The sequence below is a fragment of the Aquarana catesbeiana genome, linkage group LG07 (assembly GCF_042186555.1).
Source record: "Aquarana catesbeiana isolate 2022-GZ linkage group LG07, ASM4218655v1, whole genome shotgun sequence".
NCBI lineage: Eukaryota > Metazoa > Chordata > Amphibia > Anura > Ranidae > Aquarana > Aquarana catesbeiana.
The window spans coordinates 139,538,049-139,559,999 of record NC_133330.1 but is presented as its reverse complement, the minus strand read 5'-3'; the positions used below and the strand labels follow the sequence as shown (position 1 = coordinate 139,559,999).

The following is a 21,951-nucleotide window of genomic DNA, read 5'->3' as shown; positions in this document are numbered from 1 at the left end:
TTTTTGGTAAAAAAAAAAAATCACAATAAGCGTATATTGGCTGGTTTGTGCAAGTTATAGCGTCTACAAAATAGGGGAAAGATTTATGTAATTTTTATTATTATTTTTTTTTTACTAGTAATGGCAGCAATCTACGATTTTTATTGGGACTGTGACATTGCGGCGGACAGATCGAACACTTTTGACACTTTTTTGGGACCATTGACATTTATACAGCAATCAGAGCTAAAAATAGCCAGTGATTACTGTATAAATGTCATTGGCAGTTAATGGGTTAACACTAGGGGTGATCAAGGGGTGCCGAGAAAGGCTGATTAGCCTCATGTGATCCCCGACATTCTCCTTCCACCACGCATGCGCATGATGCAAATGCGTTGCGTCATGACATCGCTTCCGGTTTGAAGTGGCTTCATCTCCGGACAGCTACACCCGGAAGATTGCAAAGCACCTCCTCTGGTTTAAGAGAACAGTCAGAAGATTGCAGAAATGCCATGCTGGAGTTACCGTCGACACACATGGCCCTATGAGCATCCAAAAGAATGCCCACTGGAACCTACGGTGCCCAAAGAGAGTGGGATTACCCCGCTCACTCAGACACTGGGGACCAGTTTGGGCCCAGCCTAATACCAGGGTAAACCCCACCAAATGGTGGGGCTTTGTGTGCCAGGTTGGATCTACCTGGTGCCACCAAGTGGAAATCCAATGGTATTACACACAAGAAAAATGACTGGGGCTTTGTGTGCCGGGTTGGATCTACCTGGTGCCACCAAGTGGAAATCCAATGGTATTACACACAAGAAAAATGACTGGGGCTTTGTGTGCCGGGTTGGATCTACCTGGTGCCACCAAGTGGAAATCCAATGGTATTACACACAAGAAAAATGACTTACAATAATAAAAAAAATCAGAAATTTTTTTAAATAATCGATCAATAATAGACCCAACCAAATGAATCCCTCTAAGCTGATCACCTCTCAGAGATAAGAGATAACCTAAATATTGATCTCTATTTGTAACTTATTCATCGGCTGGCATCATTAGATTACCAGTCGGTGAAGGTCAAAGGCAGAAACATAGGAGGCGGTTTAAATAAAACCCCTCAATTGTAATTTTTCCAAGATCCATCTACCCCATCAGTAACCATATCAAGGGGATTGGTCCTAGCTTGAAATGATACCATCTACACAGTCACCATCTCATACCTCAACCAGACCGTCCATACTCGTCTAATCGATTTTCCCTGAGCTAAAGCCCTCTAAAAAGGGTCTGAAGCTCTCTTTTTTATTCATGCCTGGTGGGATTGTTGCCTTTAAGCGACAAATCCAACGCAATTCGAGCTGTAAAAAAAAAAGTTGTTCCAGTCTCCTCCTTCTTTTCGGTACATGTACTCTGTCTAGTGCTATAAATCTTACCTGTGGCATTTTGTAGTTATGAGTTTTGGCTATATGTCTTCCTACAGGTGAATATAGATTCCCAACCTGCATACTATGTATGTGTTTGGATATTCTTTTCCACCATTGCTGTTTAGTCTTCCCTATGTAAAAGGAGGCACACTCACATTGAAGTAAGTAGATGACTCCCCTTGTATTGCAATTGGCGAAATGTTTAGGCTTAAACAATTCTCCATTCCGTAATTTGAAATACTTTGTTTCTTTACATAGGGACAGTATGAACAATTGCCACAGGGAAACACACCCAGATAGCGGCATGGATCATCTTTTTTGTCCCCTTTATATTCACTCTGAATTGGATGTAGCCCTTCTATATTCACTTCCAAAAATTCATAAAAATGCTACCAATCCACCAGGGAGACCTATAATATCGGGTAATGGCTCGATCTCTGAAAGTGCTAGTCAACTTATAGACAAATGTCTTAGACCCCATGTGTTCAGTTTAGCTTCATATGTGAAGGACACACTACATTTCTTACAGATAATTGAGAATTAAATTTCCATAAAATGCATATCTAGTTACAGTTGACGTGGAATCCTTATATAATAACATCCCACATAAGAAAGGGTTGGAAGTGATGGGACATGTATTATTACAGCATAGCTCATCTGAATGGAAATTTAAAAAGTTTATCATGGCCATGTTGAGAGGAGTGGGAGCAGGAATTCCTATCTGATGAAGATTTGTCGATGTACACTAGCCAGATAATGATCTGGCATAGGTACATTGATGATATAGTTTGCCTTGATTGTTGCAATGTTTGGAGTTGCTGAATAAGAATAATGTCACGGAACGTCCCTCACTCCGCTTGAGTGCTTCCGTCATATACCACTTCCTCCCAGTCTGTATACCGATATCAGATATTCCAACCTCTCTGAGCACAAAACAAGGCGACACTTGCTTGTTGCTAACATGAACTCACTTTATTCAGAACCAGAATACAGTCTTATATACAGGAGAAAATATTACTCTAAAAATACAAACGTAACCTAATTAACCTAATTAACATGAGCTAATTAACTAATCCTTTATACAGCCTAGGTGACTGAGACATGACCTATTGCCCAGACTGAGTTAATTATCACAGGACATTTCTCACAATAGCAGCAGCTCCAATAGGAGTCGTCCCGTCTCCTACATTGTATAGAGGACAATGTCATCAGCTCATTCAATTAACATAAACACAGGTAGTTGGAGTTGATGACACCAGCATCTCCTCACAGGATGTGTCCCAACAGTATAATTCAGTCTTATCAGCAGGGGGCTGCTGGAGGAATCCCCCCTCCCTCTTCAGGGACACAAATCCACAGCGAGGAGTCCCCAACAGAATCAAACAAACATACATATATACATATATTCATGACTGAGTCCGATTAGTACAGTTCATACCGGACCTCCAATTCATCCCACAAAGAGCACCGTTCCATTGAAAATCCAGGGCCCATAATCAAAAGGCAAGAGGCTCACACCCAGTCCTCTCCAACAGCCTCTGTCCTGGCTAGGTCTGTCACATTTCTCCCCTTTTGGCAGGAGACTAACACAGGAGGAGACCCCAAACGGGTTGACTCCGAAGTTAGTCGGTAGTTCCAGTCCTCTACTGCCTGTACCCACACAGTACCCCAAATAAATTGCTCCAAACAAAGTATTACTCTGCCGCTGGGGAGAGGCCTGGACTGGCCCTTCTCCCTGGAGTCCTTTCTGCTGCTGGAGAGAAGACAGGGTGTCTGGGCTCACTCTGTCATGCTGTTGGGGATCTGGGCCCACTGCCCAGCATCCCTGGGTTATACAGGTGGAGACTGAAGTACCATCCACCTTCACAGGAAATCCATCCTCTGTTAGTTGAGGGCAGAGTCCAGCAGTCCTCAGCCCTGTTGCCAGCCCTTCTGCTGGAAACCCCACACCACCTGTTCCGGCCAACTGTTGGGGAGGGACAACACACACCTCCTCTCCCTTCTCCCCCTGTATCTGCTGCTGGGAAGTGATTGCCACCTTCTCACCCTGGGCCTCCGAAACTGCCACAGGTGTGGGGCAGAGGTCCTGGACCCTCTGTCCGGTTGCCAGATCTTCAGCTGGAGAAGTTTGTTGTAACTCCACAGATATTGCTGTTGGTGCTGGGCAGAGCACAGTGAAGTTTGGCCCCAATAGCAGCTCTTCTGCTGGAGGCTCATCAGGTTGTTCTTCCTCAGCAGAAAGGTCTATTAAATCCCCTACCTCTATAACTGGTGTCTGTGGATAGAGGTTCACCATCTCCTGTCCGTGGAACTCAGAAGATGCCATCAGTGCTGAGCAGAGCGCAATGAAGTTTGGCCCTAATCCCAACTCTTCTGCTGGGGGCTCACCCGATGGTTCTTCCTCAGCAGAAAAGTCTATCAAATCCCTGTCTCTGCAACTGGTGTCTGGGGATGGAGGTTCACCATCTCCTGTCCATGGAATCCAGAAGATGCTATCAGTGCTGGGCAGAGGTTAGCAGAGCTCTGCCCTGTTGTCAGCACTTCAGGTTTGGGGATGGCAATCTCCAGATTTTCCACTGCAGATTCTCTAGCATGCTGCTGGACAGGCACATTCCTCCATCCAAGATCATCCCATGCAGAAACAGGATCATCAAGGTCAGTCAGCACTTGCTGCATCCGCCATAAGACCTCCGCCTCCCTAGCTGTGGGGGCAGGTTGGCAAAGCACACTATTGCTCTGCCACATTGCCGACTCTTCAGCCAGGATCTCAGGGTTGTCAGCTGGTATTTCCTGATAGTCCCAGGCAAAGGGAGCCCAGCCCTGGCACTGAGCAATGTCTAGCAGCCATCTGTAGGCGATCTCTGGCTCCCATTCCTGAATGGCCAGAAACTCCAAATCTTGCTGTGCCCAGTGCACTTCCGAAATGTTCAGTAGCCCTTCTCTGAAATCCACGATTTCGTCCAACCGCCACTCCAAATCACTCCCAAAGTTAGAGTCCCCTGTCAGCTTCACATACAACAGTCCCAAGCCGCCGTAGCTTAAGCCTTCCATTGGGCTGTCATCCGCTATCCAGGGACATGCTTGGGATACATGCCACCGGAGGGCTCTGTAGTTCTCATCCAGCTTTATCTCTGCCCAGACCAGCCTGCTTTATTCAGCTGTCTGCTTCTTGTATGGTTTTTCTCCCAAAAACTGCACCCGCAGTCCGTACTGCGACCAGTACCTTTCCTCGATGGAGGGGAGAACTTTTCCCTGGTGTCACTGCTCACGGGCTAGCGCTTCCTTCCAGAGTTTGCAGCGAATAGAATCACACCATCCCAGCAGGACCTGCTCTGACACTGGTCCTCTGTGCTGTATCTGTATCTCTCGCAACCTCCTTCTGAATTCCTCATCCATGGCGGCTGGTATCTGTATCTCTCCTCTCCTGCTATCTGGACCTTGGATCCAGATGGAAGTTTGGATGTCCCAGACTGCAGGAAGCTTTCCCGCTGCTTGCCACCAATGTCACGGAACGTCCCTTACTCCGCTTGAGTGCTTCCGTCATATACCACTTCCTCCCTAATTAACATGTGCTAATTAACTAATCCTTTATACAACCTAGGTGACTGAGACATGACCTATTGCCCAGACTGAGTTAATTATCACAGGACATTTCTCACAATAGCAGCAGCTCCAATAGGAGTCGTCCCGTCTCCTACGTTGTATAGAGGACAATGTCATAAGCTCATTCAATTAACATAAACACAGGTAGTTGGAGTTGATGACACCAGCATCTCCTCACAGGATGTGTCCCAACAGTATAATTCAGTCTTATCAGCAGGGGGCTGCTGGAGGAATCCCCCCTCCCTCTTCAGGGACACAAATCCACAGCGAGGAGTCCCCAACAGAATCAAACAACATACAATATATACATGACAGAGTCCGATTAGTACAGTTCAGACCGGACCTCCAATTCACCCCACAAAGAGCACCGTTCCATTGAAAATCCAGGGCCCATAATCAAAAGGCAAGAGGCTTGCACCCAGTCCTCTCCAACAGCCTCTGTCCCGGCTAGGTCTGTCACAAATAACCTCAATCTATTTTTTACTATGAATTTCTATCAACGCAAGGTGAATTTTCTGAATGTCACTGTAAATAAAAAAGGAGGACAACTTACAACTAAACTTTATAGAAAAGACTGCAGGAAATATTATTTTACATTCAGATAGTTTTCATCCAACCACTCTCAAAAAATCAATACCTTATAGCCAATATCTACGTACCAAAAGAAACTGTACAAGCAATACAGATTTTCGAAAAGAGGCAGACAAACTAAGTGAGAGACTCTTGGAAAGAGGCAACTCAAGAGTTCTTTAATATAGTTACATTAAAAAAAGCCTTTAACCGAGCCAATCAAAAAACTAGAGAAAATGTAATATTTAAGCAGAATAAGGGGTTACCTGCGGACAATATAACTAGTCATTCTTAAATTTTTAAACGAACATGAGGATATTCATAAGATTATTATAAAAAATTGGTCTATATTAACCGATGACCCCAACATTAGGAAATTTGTTATGCCCAATCCATCAATAATGTATAGAAGGGCTACGTTAACCACGGAAGGATTTACCCCCTTAATGACCAGGCCATTTTTTGTGATACGGCACTGCATTGCTTTAACTGCGTGGTCGTGCGACGTTGTACCCAAACAAAATTTATGTCCCTTTTTCCCCACAAATAGAGCTTTTTAAGTTTTATTCAAGTTCAAAGGAGTACAGGAGACAACAAGTCAATCATAAAGACCCATTTCACACTGGGTCGTTTTGCAGACGCTAGGGGAACAAGAAAAATAATAGTATAAAATGATTGAAAAAATGGAAAAATGATAAAAAATAATAAAAGATAAAAAATGATAATGAAAATGTTATAATAAATAGTATTGACATCAATACAAAAAATAAACAAAATAAATGCATATATGAATATAAGTACAGGTCTATATATATTACGGTGATTATAAAATTATTTTTTTTTTTTAATTAATTAATTGGTGGCTGAGAACTAATACAAGAGAGAAAGCAGGTTTGGGTACAGAGAGACAAACCAGAATATTTTTTAGAATTATTCAAAAGAATCAGTAAAATGACAGTAATGGTATCAGTAAAATTGTCAATAAAAATCGGTAAAAATCATCAGTATAAATCGGGGTATGTTGTACTCCTAGCCTGGACTTGATCATTTTTGAATCACGTTGAGGACATCAATTTCTTCATTGAGTCCTTCAGGCAAGAGGGAACCCATTAAATATATCCAAAAAGTCTCCCTTCGGCACAGAAGGGAGAACCTTTCATTTTATGTTAGGGTACCTCTAGGGATGGCCTCGATGACGAGTACTTCTATTTGTTGAAAATCTTTGTTGTGTACCAGACAGAAATGTCGCGGAACACTATGTTTAATGCATCCCTTCTTGGTTAGTCTGCAATGCTCACCTATTCTAGTTCGTATAGTGCGGCCTACGTATAGAAGACCACATGAGCAACGCAGGACATATATAACGAATTCCATGGAACAGGTAATGAATTGTTTTATCTTGAAAGACTTGCCTCCATTGATAGTTATTTCAGAGCGACCATGGGGAACTGACTGGCAAGTGAGGCAGCCTCTCTTACGACACTGAAAAATCCCAGTTCTATTGTCAAAAAAAGTTCTGTTGTCAATAAAGGATCCCTTATTGTTCTGTTTGGGTTTGGTCAGTTTGCTGGGGCAATGATGTTTTTGACCGTACGTGAACGTCTAAACGTGACCTGTGGCCTGGAAGGAAGTAGGGGGGCTAGAACTGGATCAGGTTTCAGGATGTCATATTTTAGTGATGGCCTGTATTTACTATTGAAAGTAGACACGAATCTTGTCGTATGGGTCATGGTCAACGACCTGTCATTTTTATTTTTGTTTTTGGCAACTGTGTCTGATTTTAGAGAAATGCGTCCAGTACTAGAGCCTTGGGATAACCTTTCTCCTCAAATTTTCTTTGCATAAGGCGTCCTTGCACCATGTAATCTTCTGTTTTGTTATAGTTTCCACGTAATCGGTGGAATTGACCCTTGGGAATATTGTCTTTCCATATGGGATGATGGCAATTATTATAATGGAGGTAAGAGTTACCGGATGTGGGCTTGTTGTGGTTGCTATTGATGATAATTTGTTCCTCGTGAGACAAAACTAGATCCAGAAACACCAATTTGTGCTGATCTATCTCATGTGTGAAGGACAAACCCAATGAATTATCATTGCAATAAGCCACGAAGGTGGAAAAGAGATCTGCACCCCCACTCCAAATCAATAGGACATCATCTATATAAAGGCCGAAAAAAACGATGTATTGGGAGAAAGGATTGTCAGTCCATATTTTCAAATCCTCCCAATACCCCATTGTTAAATTGGCATACGCCGGGGCAAAACTGGCTCCCATAGTTGTGCCCCTCCTTTGCAGGTAGAACTGGTCCAAGAATGTGAAATAGTTGTGACACAAGCAGAAGTCTATGCTGTGCAGCAAAAATTCTGCTTGCCTGGAATTCATGTCACCATTTTTTCCTAAAAAGTGCTGAACGGCAGTGATACCCACCTCGTGGGGTAGTGATGTGTACAGTGAAGCAACGTCTAACAATGCCCACATGTAGTCATCCTTCCAGGAGTAACCTTTCAAAATGTCAGTGACATGACTAGAATCTTCGATATATGACGCTAGTCGGCATACTATCGGTTGCAATAGATGATCGATATACACAGACAGGCCACTGGTGAAACTGTTTGTGCTGGTGACAATGGGTCTCCTGGGGGGATCTACCAGGCGTTTGTGCACTTTTGGAAGATGGTAGAAGTAGGGAGTAGGGAGAAGGGAGAAGTAGGGAGTGCTGCATGTTTTTGGGAGCAAAAAACCTTTTTCTTTAGCATTGAGCACACACTCTCTATGACCGGCAACCAGTTCACATTGAAAAACAGGAAAAGGATCAGAAGGGAGTATTAAATAAGTGTCAGTGTCTGATAATAATCAATAAGCCTCTCGGAGGTAGTCTGGTCTGTCCTGGACCACCAGACTACCTCCTTTATTGGCCTGTTTGACAATAATGTTGTGATTCATAGTGAGATCTTTAAGAGCCTGTTGTTCCACAGAGCTCAAATTGCTAGATATCTTACTCGTTGGAACATCACAAAACTCAATAAACTCTTTCTATACAGCTTTATAGAATGTTTCAATTCATGGCCCCTTGGAATTAGTGGAATTGAATGTGGATGGGGGTTTAAAACCAGTATGTGTAATGTCTGGCTCTTGAAACGGATCTTGTGTGTCGCTGTCAATATTGCATTCCACCCATAAGTCCTCTAAGATTTTTAAAACTTCATTTTGGGACTGAACAATTGCATCGTCATCAGTAACCATTAATGTAGGATTTGTACTCTTATTGTTGGAAGTATTGGGCCTAGCATAGTGTCTTTTTAGGGTTAGTAGCCGAATAAATTTGTTTAGATCTTTAAAAAGGCCAAATTTGTTTGGAACTATGGAGGGAGAAAAGCTCAGCCCTTTCATCAATAGAGTCGATTCAGCTGTTGTTAAATTGTGGGTGGATAGATTAAATATTTTGTTAGTACTGTTACCTATAAGATGTCTATCCTCTCCTTTTTGTTGAGCCTTATGCCCTGTACACACGATCGGACATTGATCGAACATTCCGACAACAAAATCCATGGATTTTTTCCGGCGGATGTTGGTTCAAACTTGTTTTGCATACACATGGTTGCACAAAGTTTTCGGAAAATCCGATCGTTCTGAACGTGGTGATGTAAAACACGTACGTCGGGACTATAAACGGGGAAGTAGTCAATAGCTTTCATCTCTTAATTTATTCTGATCATGCGTGGCACTTTGTGCGTCAGATTTGTGTACACACGATCGGAATTTAACCGATCGGATTTTGTTGGCGGAAAATTTTATAAATGTAATCCTGTGGGTATAGTTGAGAAAAAGGCGCCACTACTTAATAGTGTAATACCGTAAACAAAGCTTTAATAAAAACACTAAACAGCCTTCAAGATTTAGCCTGGTTTCACACTTGTGCGGTGCGAATTGAAGCTCAGGTTTCACTGGGGAGATAACAATCTCCTGTTCAACGGATTCATTGCGTTTTTGCTCAGGATTAGAGAGCAGGGAGAGGGGGAGGGAGGGGGAGGGAGGGGGGGGGAGAGGGGGAGGTGTAGTGAGGAGAAAGAGAAAATCCTTGTTCAGAACGCAATGCATCTGCGAATCAGATGCGTTCCCATAGGAGATAATAGGCTTGTAGTTCGCACCGCAATGCCCAAAAAACGCACACGTTTTTTGTGCAATGCGCAGTGCGAATGCAACGCACATATGTGAACCAGATGCATTCATATGAATGTATTTTAAAATGTCCTGCGAATTAGATGCGGTGTAAGCCGCATCTAATTCGCATAGGTGTGAACCCGGGCTTAAACTCACATGGTACAAGTTAAAAGACAGCAAAAGTGACTAAGGTAAGCCTTTCAAAGCCTCCAGAGCAGTGGATAAAACGGCCACGGCGGACCCAAGGTGTGCAGGCATAAGGTTGAATCTCACCCTAAACAGCCTTCAAGATTTAAACTCACATGGTACAAGTTAAAAGACAGCAAAAGTGACTAAGGTAAGCCTTTCAAAGCCTCCAGAGCAGTGGATAAAAGGGCCACGTCGGACCCAAGGTGTGCAGGCATAAGGTTGAATCTCACCCCTCCCTTGGTCCTGGATCTAAACCTGCTCGTCAATTTGCTGGTGTGTCAAGCAACGTCCAATGATGTTGATTGCCGTACAGCCACACCCCCGACATGTTTCGTCACAAGGACTTACTCATGGGTAAGTCCTTGTGACGAAAATGTTCCGCGACATTTACGTCTGGTACACAACAAAGATTTTTGACAAATAGAAGTACTCGCCATCGAGGCCATCCCTAGAGGTATCCTAACAGAAAACGAAAGGTTCTCCCTTCTGTGCCGAAGGGAGACTTTTTGGATATATTTAATGGGTTCCCTCTCGCCTGAGGGACTCAATGAAGAAATTGATGTCCTTAGCATGATTCAACAATGATCAAGTCCAGGCTGGGAGTACAACATCCCCCGATTTATACTGATGATTTTTGCCGATTTTTATTGACAATTTTACTGACATTACTGTCATTTTACTGATTCTTTTGAATAATTCTAAAAATTCTTATGGTTCGTCTCTCTGTACCCAAACCTGCTTTCTCTCTTGTATTAGTTCTCAGCCACCAATTAATTAATTTTTTTTTAATTCATTTTATAATCACCGTAATATATATAGACCTGTACTTGTATTCATATATGCATTTTTTTTGTTTATTTTATATATTGATGACAAAACTATTTATTGTAACATTTTCATTATTTATGTTTTTTATTTTTTTTACCATTTTTCCATTTTTTCAATCATTTTATACTATTATTTTCCTTGTTCCCCTTTCCCATTTTTTTCATCATCATTTTTTTCATAATTATTTACCTTTCATCCTTCTCTTTTTGATTGCAATATATTCCTCACATCCATTACTGTGGTTCTATGCAGCAATCGTACTTCTATATTACTTGTGTATTTTTTGCATACAAGGGGTTAACGTCACAACAGCTGACACTCTCCTCCCCCTCCCACCTACATGCCTATTTATCTCACTTTGCCGACAGCGCCCGAGACTTTGACAAAGCACAGGCACGCAAAACATGTCAGTCACGGTCGTTATGGCAATCTAACGGAGCTTGCGATCCGCCCAGCACTCGTCTCCACACAGCATTGGTTTCCCCTCCCTTCCGGCAATCATCGGCTCTGTTCGGCTTTACTCGGGCTTTCCCGGTCCTCGGATACAAGCATACGAGCTCAAACGTTTACAAGCCAGGTCCCAGCGTGTTCGACCAGCCAGCGTGACAAGTGTCATCTTTCAACGCAGCCCACACTACACCTCTGGTCACAGTGAGTCTGGTGTACATGTGTACTAGCATAAGTACAAGCGCAAGGCAGGACGCCTGGTGAATAGTCTTTCATAGCGTCTATGACAAAACACCTCTGGTCACAGTGAGTCTGTTGGTCCTAGCTGCCCCCTCCATTGCATTCCAGCAAACTGTCACCCTCTTATCCCATCATTCACTTGCATCATAGCAACAGAGTCTGCTGTTGAAGTTTGAGGCACACACAACTACTTGCTGACATTAACCCCTTGCTTACTGGAGTCATGGTGGATCACTGTCACTACCATTTCAGAGTACTTCATTCTTGATTTTGATTGTGTACATTGACTTTTAACCAAGGTTGATTTTAATTTCAATGTTTGTCTACAATGTCAGACTTTTCACTTTTATATGCGTCCAATAAATGAACTTGATTACTTTTCACTTCCCTCAAGGAGTGGGCAGCTGCACTGGGACCCAGCCTTACGATGAACTATAGCAAGACAAGACAATGGTTTTACAATGATACCAGATTTTAGCGCTTAAGGACATCTACTGTTGTTTTTCTTGGGTTGTATTCTCAACCTAGAGAAGTTTTCCTTAAAACCGCTAAAAAAGCTGGAGTATTTGGGCCTGATCATAGACACAGCCCAGGAAAAGGTGTTCTTACCTCCGGCAAGAATCAATTCCATACGAGAGTGGGTGCAGACGGTCAGGTCGAAAGGAGATCCCTCCATTCGCCTTTGCATGAGGTTGTTAGGAAAGATGGTGGCTTCGTTCGAGCAGTTCCCTATGCCCAGCTCCATTCGAGACTGTTGCAAAACAGTATCCTGTCTGCTTGGAACAAAACGATCCAAGCTTTGGACTTGCCAATGCGCCTGTCCCCAAGGGTGTCCCAAAGCCTCAGTTGGTGGTTACTAACCCAGAATCTGTTGAAAGGAAAATCCTTCTGACCAGTTATCTGGAAAGTTGTGATGACAGATGCCAGCCTTTCAGGCTGGGGAGCAGTACTAGAGAAGACAACTGTCCAGGGACAGTGGTCAAGAACCGAAAGAGCCTTGCCCATCAACATCCTAGAGATTCGGGCAGTGCATCTGGCTCTAAAGGCCTGGACTTTCAGGTTAAGGGATTGTCCTGTCAGGATCCAATCCGACAATGCCACAGCTGTGGCCCATATCAATCACCAAGGGGGCACCAAGAGTCTTGCAGCACAGACCGAGGTGAACCATATTCTAACTTGGGCAGAAAGAAATGTTCTGCCCAAGTTAGAATATGGTTCACCTCGGTCTGCGCTGCAAGACTCTTGGTGCCCCCTTGGTGATTGATATGGGCCACAGCTGTGGCATTGTCGGATTGGATCCTGACAGGACAATCCCTTAACCTGAAAGTCCAGGCCTTTAGAGCCCTATCAGCAGTCGTCATTCTGGGAGTAGAGAATTGGCAGGCGGACTACTTGAGTCACCAGCAGTTATTTCCGGCGGGGGGGGGGAAGGGGGGCTGAAAGAAGGGGAGGGAAATTGGGGTTGGGGGAGGGAGGGGTTGTTGGGGGGGAATGGGGGACTATAAGGTTAGCCTTTCCCTTCTTATACCATTTCCAAAATGAAGGACTGTTATGCCTGACGAAGGAGCACGCATGCTCCGAACGCGTGCACGCCCATAGTGTCATCACTCCGCAACCTGGGACCAAATTGGACGATCCACGCTGTGCCTCTCCAACCCCAGCCTGGGACACTGGAATCTACCGGCGCCGCCAGACGGGACCACTACAGCACATGAGGATCGCCCCCTGTGGAGCCCTGCCGCCCACCCGGACCTATTTTATTGATGTGCCTGTATTTTATCAAACTCAGAGTGAGTGAATTTCCACTGAAATTAAAATGTGTGTGTGTTTTTTTTTTTTTTTTAAATCTTTATTTATCATTTTTCATAACAATACATTTTCCACCAGGGATATTTCCTAATACAAATCCACATTAATATAAAAAAAGTGAAATGGATATCCCCCCCACCCCCCCCTTCCTCCCCCGCCCTGCAGGACAATGCTCACCGAGGACCCTTCCTGATCTCTCCACTATGTAGAAAAAATGCCTGCCCAATTATGCCAGGCTGATGATCTCCTCTAGATAACCCCAGGTCCTTTTAAACTTGATCCAGGCTGCCCATTTCCCTAAATGGTCCTCCTCTTCAGGTTCGGCTCCCCCTTTGTCCATACCCTCGACACTGTGCACCTCATTGAGGCTAATCAGCCAATCACGAGTGCAGGGACTCGAGGTGTTCAGCCAGTTCGACGCGATCTGTCTCTTAGCTACATCAAGCATTATGAGGACCAGAGAGGATTTATAGCTCTTTACTGAATCCGAGGTCCCGTGGAAAAGACAGACCCACGGTTCCTCTGCTATTTCCTTCCCCGTGATGTCCTTTATCAATCCCAGGATTTTTTTCCAGAATATTTTAATGGTGGGACACTCCTACCAAATATGGGCCATTGTTCCTGGAGTTGAACAACCCCTCCAGCAAGTGTTTGTCTTAGTCTTATCCATTTTGCTTATCCTGTCTGGGGTGGCATACCATCTTGCAAGGCATTTATAGTGACTTTCTGTTCTGCTAGTGTCTACTGCTAAATAATGGGCCATCCTCAAGATTTTATCTATCACAGTTTTATTACATTGTGACCCCAATAGGCAATAGGCAATAGGCAACATCTGGAATCTATACAGAATTCTGGGCGTTAGACTCATTTTGACCGCGTTTACTCGCCCAAACCACGAGAGGGGTCTGGTACGTAATCTTCTCACTTCTTGCCTAATGTCATCTAACAAGGGAATAAAATTTTTTAGAAACAGTTTATTAAAGGTATTGGCTAGTTTAATCCCCAAGTACTTAATCTCCCCTTTCCATGGGAAGGGGAAGACTGCAGCTAGGTGCTCTTTTTCTTGCTTGGCCAGATTAATATTTAAACATTCGGATTTCCTGGAGTTCATTTTGAAATTCGAGACTTCTCCATACTTTCTGATGATCTGGAGCATATTGGGGAGAGTTATTCTGGGGTTTGTAATGAAGAACAGGACATCATCGGCGAAAGCCGCTAGTTTGTGTTCCTCTGTTCCGACCCTTACGCCCCTACAATCGGGACTATTGCGAATAGCGGACAACAGGGGTTCAAGGGTCAAGACGAACAGGAGCGGGGAAAGAGGGCAGCCCTGCCTTGTTCCATTGAACATCCTGAAGGGCTTTGATAAAGCCCCATTAGCTCTCACCATCCCTGCCGGGCTACTGTAGAGGACCTTAACCCAAGAAATAAACCTCTGACCAAACCCCAAGGCTTCCAAAGTGTTTATCATGAACCCCCAGTCTACCCTGTCAAATGCTTTTTCAGCATCAACTGACAGGAATAGAGCTGGGGCCCACCTTGTTTGCAGAATTCCAATAGTAACACCGCCCGCACCCCATTGTCTCTACACTGTCTGCCGGGGACAAAACCCGCCTGATCCGGATGCACTAATGCTGTCATTTTCTCTTTCAGTCTATTCGCCAACACTTTTGCATATAGCTTGACATCTGCGTTCAGCAGAGAAATTGGTCTGTAGCTTGAACACAACCTAGCATCTTTCCCTTCTTTCCGAATCAGGGTGATCGTGGCGGTTAATGCCTCGGCTATCATTCCACATCCGGCACCAAGTTCATTCCAATACTGGCATAGCCTGGGGACCAAGATGTGTTTCATTTTCTCTAAATAGATCGAGCTGAAACCATCCGGACCTGGACTTTTTCCCTTCGGGGAGTCCCTTAAGGCAGCTAGTATTTCTTCTTCCTCGATGGGTTTATCCAGAAGGTCCCTATCCTCGGTAGACAGGCTCACTAATCCCGCCCCTTTTAAAAATTCCTTACCCCTATCTGTTCGGGCAGTATCCCCCGACCCCTGCTTCCCAATCGAATAGAGGCCACCGTAAAACTTTTTAAACTCATCTGCTATAGCATCGCTAGCCACTCTCTCTTCCCCTCCTTTGCTGAGTACTTTCTCTATAAAGTTCCTGCTTCTTTTTTTCCTAATTAATCTGGCCAGGTGCTTACTGGGCTTATTGGCCCAGTAATAGTTGTTCCTAGTTATAACATTTATAGCTCTCTTGGCCTCCTGCTCCATCGTGTCCCTTAGCTCCTCCCTCTTGGCGACTAATAGGTGATATCCATCTTGGTCCTGACCCTTTGTTTTTTTGTGTGCTTGTTCCAAGGAAAAAATTTCCTCTATTAGCTTCCCTCTTTCTTCTCTTTTCTTTTTTTTCAAACCTGCTCCTATTGACACAAGGATACCCCTGACGTAAGCTTTGTGTGTTTCCCATAGTATGGCCAATGACACATCCCCCGTGTCGTTTGTTTTAAAGAAAAAGTCGACCTCGTCGTGGAGTCTCTCTACTACTCTAGGATCCCTCAATAGGTCCTTGTTCAGTTTCCACGAGAGGAGTCGCCCCTGCACTTCTGGTATTTTTACCAGCATCGTAATCGGGGAGTGATCGGAAAGGGACGTTATTTCTATATTTGTTTCCTTGACCCATTCCAACAAACTATGGTCTACAAAAAAAAAAAATCTAGTCTGGAGTAGGTCCTGTGCACAGGGGAGAAGAAGGTGTAGTCTCTCTCTTTAGGATGCTGCAGTCTCCAGACATCCATTAACTGGCAACGATATAGCTTACGCCTAATGGCCCCAAGTAACACCTTCCCTATCCCCTGGGCACGGGACGAGCCATCCTGGTCCGAGTCAATGCAGAAATTTAAATCTCCTCCCAAGACTACTTCCCCCTCTCCAAATTCCGACAACTTTTTCAGTACTTGTCCCAAAAAAAACGTAGGTTTCTTGTTGGGGCAATAAACGTTCACTAATGTGATCATCCTAGATCCCAGTTTGCCTTTTAAGAAAATGTAACAGTGTCACGTCAATACTCACCGAGGCCGAGATGCTGAGAGTGGCTCGCCCTTACGACCACGTGCACCCGAACCCCCGAGGGTGATACAGGGGATCGGAAGCACGCGGAGGCACGGGTTTCCAGTAGTTGCGGAAGGAAGGCTCAGGTTCGCTATAGATGTAGGAAGCCTCCTGGCGGGTACCGTGCAGGACCAGTGTAATTAACTGTAAGAAAGTCCGTAGGGTAAGCAGGGGTCAAAGGTACTGAGCAGGCAATAGGGTAGTCCTTATTACAAGCAGAGATCAGGGGTGTTCGGCCACCAAGCAGAGTGGTCTTTTAAACAGGCAGAGGTCTGGGGTATCCGTCAGGCAGGTAGAATGGTCTTTAACAGGCAGAGGTCAGGGGTATCTGGCAGGCAGGTAGAGTGGTCGTTTAACAGGCAGAGATCAAGGGTATCCGGCAAGCAAGCAGAGTGGTCTTTTAAACAGGCAGAGGTCTGGGATATCCGGCAGGCAGGTAGAATGGTCTTTAACAGGCAGAGGTCAGGGGTATCTGGCAGGCAGGTAGAGTGGTCGTTTAACAGGCAGAGATCAAGGGTATCCAGCAAGCAAGCAGAGTGGTCTTTTAAACAGGCAGAGGTCAAGGGTATATGATAAGCAGGGATTATCATAGGGCAAGGTACAGCTGACGACAAACCAGCAACCCGACTGGGCGCTGGAGTCGTCTGAAATAGCTTCCCGGCGAGCGCGTCAGCGTGACGCGCTACCGGGCACCCGCACGGGCGACGGCGCGCACACGGGGACCGCCGTGCACCCACGCGCGCCGCACCATCAGGCCGCGAACGGGTGCACGTCTCAACAACAGCCCACCGCGCATGCGCCCCGCAGCCCGGCGGACGGAGGCGGCTTGTGTCTCCTGACAGTGCCCCCCTCCTAAGGGCGGACACCGGACGCCCAAGCTAGACATCAACTCCGGATGGTCTCGATGAAAGGTTTGAATTAAGCGAGGAGCATGTAGATTCTTTGCAGGCTCCCAAGAATTGTCCTCAGGTGGGTATCCCTTCCACTGGATCAGGTACTGTAGCTGCCTGCCCTTCTTTCTACAACCAATGATAGCCTCCACCTCGAACTCGTTCTCCCCGTCCACCCTGATTGGTGGAGGAGGAACCTCTCCTCTTTCTGGGAAAGAACTGGGCACAACAGGCTTCAACAGGGATACGTGGAAGACAGGATGGATCCTGTACGTTTTTGGCAGAGCTAGTTCCATGGCCACAGGATTGATGATCCTTTTGATAGGGAAAGGACCAATGAATTTAGGTCCCAATTTTCGGGATGGCACCTGTAGTTTAAGGTTAGAGGTGGATAACCAAACTTCTTCCCCTATATTGAATGTTGGATTTTCCTTCCTACCTCGGTCATACTGCTCCTTGTAGACCCTTTGAGCCTTCTGCAACATGTCTTGGATCCTCTGGAAGTTAGTCTGCAAGGAGGTTATTCTGTCATGCACTGCAGGGACTGCTATTTCAGGAATGTCATTAGCCAGAAATGTGGGATGAAATCCGCAGTTGACCCAGAAAGGCGTTTGGTTGGTAGCCGCGTGAATGGAGTTATTATACGCAAACTCTGCATATGGAAGAAGTTTTGCCCAATCATCCTGGGATCCTGAGCAGAAGCAACGGAGGTATTGCTCTAAGGTTTGATTTGTTCTCTCCGTTTGACCGTTGCTCTGAGGATGGTAGGCTGACGAGAGGCACACTTTAATATCCAAGGCTTTGCAGAGTTCTCTCCAGAATTTGGACGTGAATTGCACGCCTCTGTCCGACACTATACTCCTTGGTACACCGTGGAGTCTTATGACCTCTTTCAGGAAGATATTGGCCGTCTCTACTGCAGAAGGGGTACCCTCCATGGGCAAGAAGTGGGCCATCTTGGATAGACGGTCGACCACAACAAAAGTAGTAGTATAGCTATCTGAGGCCGGCAAGTCCACGATGAAATCCATAGACACGTCGGTCCATGGTTGTTCTGGAATAGGCAGTGGTTTAAGTAAACCCCAGGACCTGGTGTTTTGGCCCTTGTTCCGTTGACACAGGCGACAGGAGGCCACGTATTCCCTACAATCCCGTCTCCAACCCGGCCTCCAGAAGGAGCGAGAGATTAGGTCAGATGTTTTCCTAACCCCGAAGTGACCAGCCAATTTGTGATCGTGGCACATCTTGAGGGTTATTGACCGAGTTTTTTGAGGTACAAAAATTTTACCCCAAAAAAAACCCCCATCTTTCTTCAAGGACTGTACCTCTGGATCCATACATGAATTGGATGAGGTCTTGATGGATGATACTAAGTCTGTCTGTGCTAACCCGAGGAAATTTTGAGGAGCAAGGATTGTGCTTGGTTCCGGAGTTTGGAGATCTGCTGAAAACATCCGAGAAAGGGCGTCTGCCTTCCCATTCTTTACACCAGGTCTATAAGAAATATGAAAATTGAAGCGAGAGAAGAATAGGGCCCAACGAGCTTGTCTGGGTTTGAGTCGTTTTGCTGTTCGTTTTGCTGTTCAGAGGTATTCAAGGTTCTTGTGATCTGTGAAGATCATCACTGGGTGGAGTGCCCCCTCAAGTAAATATCTCCATTCTTCCAGGGCGAATTTTATGGCCAGCAACTCCCTGTCACCTACATCGTAATTTAATTCTGCTGCGCTGAGTCTCCGGGATGCAAATGCAACTGGATGTAGGATGGCTTTGGGTCCTTGTCTTTGGGAGAGAATTGCTCCTGTTGCTATCTCTGATGCGTCCACTTCCAATACGAATGGTTGAGAAGGATCAGGATGCCGGAGAATGGGAGCGGAACTGAACAGATCCTTTAGTTTCATGAAAGCTTCCTGTGCGGCTTGGGACCACTGGAAGGAGCCGTGCTGGCGGGTTAGCTGAGTGATGGGTGCCACTATAGTGGAGAATCCAACGACGAATTTCCGGTAAAAGTTAGCGAATCCTATAAACCGTTGGACTCCCTTTTTGTCAGATGGAGCCGGCCACTCCTGGATAGCCTGTATCTTTTGGGGATCCATTTCCACCCCATTTGCCGATATGATGAACCCCAAGAATTGCACAACTGATTTTTCAAACTCACACTTCTCCATTTTTAGGTAGAGTTTGTGTTGCTTCAGAATGGCAAGAACTGTCCTGACGTGCCCCCTGTGTAGTTCAATCGTGGAAGAAAAAATTAGTATGTCGTCCAAGTAGACCACATGTCATTCACAAGGTGTTGAAAAGTGGCTGGAGCATTACAAAGCCCGAACTGCATTACCAAGTATTCAAAATGCCCGAATCTAGACCTGAAGGCCGTCTTCCATTCGTCCCCGGCCCTAATTCTGACAAGGTTGTATGCCCCCCGGAGATCTAATTTGGAAAAGACTCTGGCTGACCGGAAACGTTGGAACAGTTCTGGGATAAGCGGCAATGGGTACCGATTCTTAATGGTGATGTTATTTAACTGCCGGTAATCCACACAGGGTCTAAGAGAACCGTCCTTCTTCCCGACAAAGAATATACCTACTCCAGCGGGTGAGGATGAGGGACGGATGAACCCCTTCTTCAGGTTCTCGTCAATATATTGTTTGAGAGCCTCCAACTCCGTTTCTGAGAGGGGAAATATACGACCAAATGGAATCTCTGATCCTGGCAATAAATCGATTGGGCAGTCATAAGGTCGATGAGGCGGGAGGCAGTCGGCCATTTGTTTACTGAAGACCTCCTGGAACTCAAGATACTCCTGAGGGACATGTTGGAGGTTAACCGAAGGAGCCGAAATTGTGGCACAGATCTTGGACTTCAAAGGACGGCAGTGTTGAAAACAGTATGAAAAGGGAAACAAGACCACCTTAGAACTCCATTGAATCAGAGGATCGTGAGCCTGTAGCCAGGGTAGGCCTAGAATGACTGGAAACATAGGAGAGTGAATAAGGTCCAGGCGTAGGAGCTCTTGGTGCCCAGAGTCAGTAGTTACTAGAATGGGTTGGGTCTCCTGGGTGATTGGACCTGAGCTGGGAAGAGACCCATCAGCCAAGTGAACCCATAGGTGTTGAGCTTTGGTTTGTAAGGGTACATGCAGGATGCCAAGGCAGCGTCCATAAAGCAACTACATGCACCCGAATCAATGATCGCTGGCAGGCGGGACTCCCTTTCCGGTAGCTGTAACGAGATAAACAACATGACGTAAGATTTAGGGGCATTGTTGTCTTGGTAAGTCATTGATTTTGGCTGAAAGAACTTACTGGGCCTTATCGGGCAGTTGCGCAGGAAGTGTCCGGCTCCCCCGCAATAGAGACACAAGTTGGACTGCCGTCTACGTTGTCTTTCTTCCGAGGTCAATGGAGGCCGTACCAGACCAAGCTGCATAGGTTCGGAGTCGGGAAGAGTTGTAGACCCAGCTGTCATAGGAGACGATATTGGAGTAGTTTGAGGTCTTGAAGTCGCCCACGCAGGGCGTGGACTTTGGAACCGTTCTGAACGACGTTCCCGCAAACGTCTATCCAGTTTTGTGGCTGCCTGAATTAACTCCTCCAAAGATGCGGGGGTCTCCATCCTGGCCAACTCGTCCTTGAGGAGCTCAGAAAGGCCTTGGCGGTACTGGTAACGTAGAGCTGGCTCGTTCCAGTTGGTATCGGCCGCCCACTTACGGAATTCCATCGTGTAATCTTCAATTGGTCTCCTTCCTTGAGCTAGGTGGTGCAGGATAGCTTCGGCCGTAGCCATACGTTGTAGGTCATCATAAAGCTGTGACATACTCTCGAAGAACGTATCAATAGTATTAAGCACCTGACTCCCTGATTCCATCAAGCCGTGGGCCCAGGCCTGGGGTTCTTCTGACAACAGAGAAATCGCAAATCCCACCTTGACCACTTCTGATGGGAAGGTTCGGGGCTGCAGAGCAAAATAAAGAGTGCATGCATTCCTAAAAGCTCTAAATTTATTACGGTCCCCTGAGAACCGTTCCGGTGTGGGGACCCTAGGTTCCGGAAGTGCCATTACAACTGTAGGACTGGCGGCAGCCTGGGGAAGCGGGCCTTCATTGCTAGGTGCGGGAGCTGCGGCAGCAGAAGGGAGTGGTCCCGTCAGTTGTTGGAGACGGCTGTCAATTTGTGTATATCCCTCCTGTAGTCTCTGCACCGAGTCTGCCAGGGTGGAGACCTGCTGACATAGAATCTCCAAGGGGGAGCACGCTCTGTCGGCCTCGGACATCTGGCTGGTTTGTACTGTCACGTCAATACTCACCGAGGCCGAGATGCCGAGAGTGGCTCGCCCTTACGACCACGCGCACCCGAACCCCCGAGGGTGATACAGGGGATCGGAAGCACGCGGAGGCACGGGCTTCCGGTAGTTGTGGAAGAAAGGCTCAGGTTCGCTATAGATGTAGGAAGCCTCCTGGCGGGTACCGTGCAGGACCGGTGTAATTAACCGTAAGAAAGTCCGTAGGGTAAGCAGGGGTCAAAGGTACTGAGCAGGCAATAGGGTAGTCCTTATTACAAGCAGAGATCAGGGGTGTTCGGCCACCAAGCAGAGTGGTCTTTTAAACAGGCAGAGGTCTGGGGTATCCGTCAGGCAGGTAGAATGGTCTTTAACAGGCAGAGGTCAGGGGTATCTGGCAGGCAGGTAGAGTGGTCGTTTAACAGGC

The 21,951-nt window shown here is 45.9% G+C and overlaps 1 protein-coding gene across 1 annotated transcript in view; it reads right to left on the bottom strand.

The window, feature by feature from the left end:
* GUCY2C (guanylate cyclase 2C) overlaps positions 1 to 21,951 on the bottom strand; it is a 1,918,134-nt gene that overhangs the window by 1,656,948 nt on the left and 239,235 nt on the right. The gene's annotated exons all lie outside the window — the stretch shown is intronic.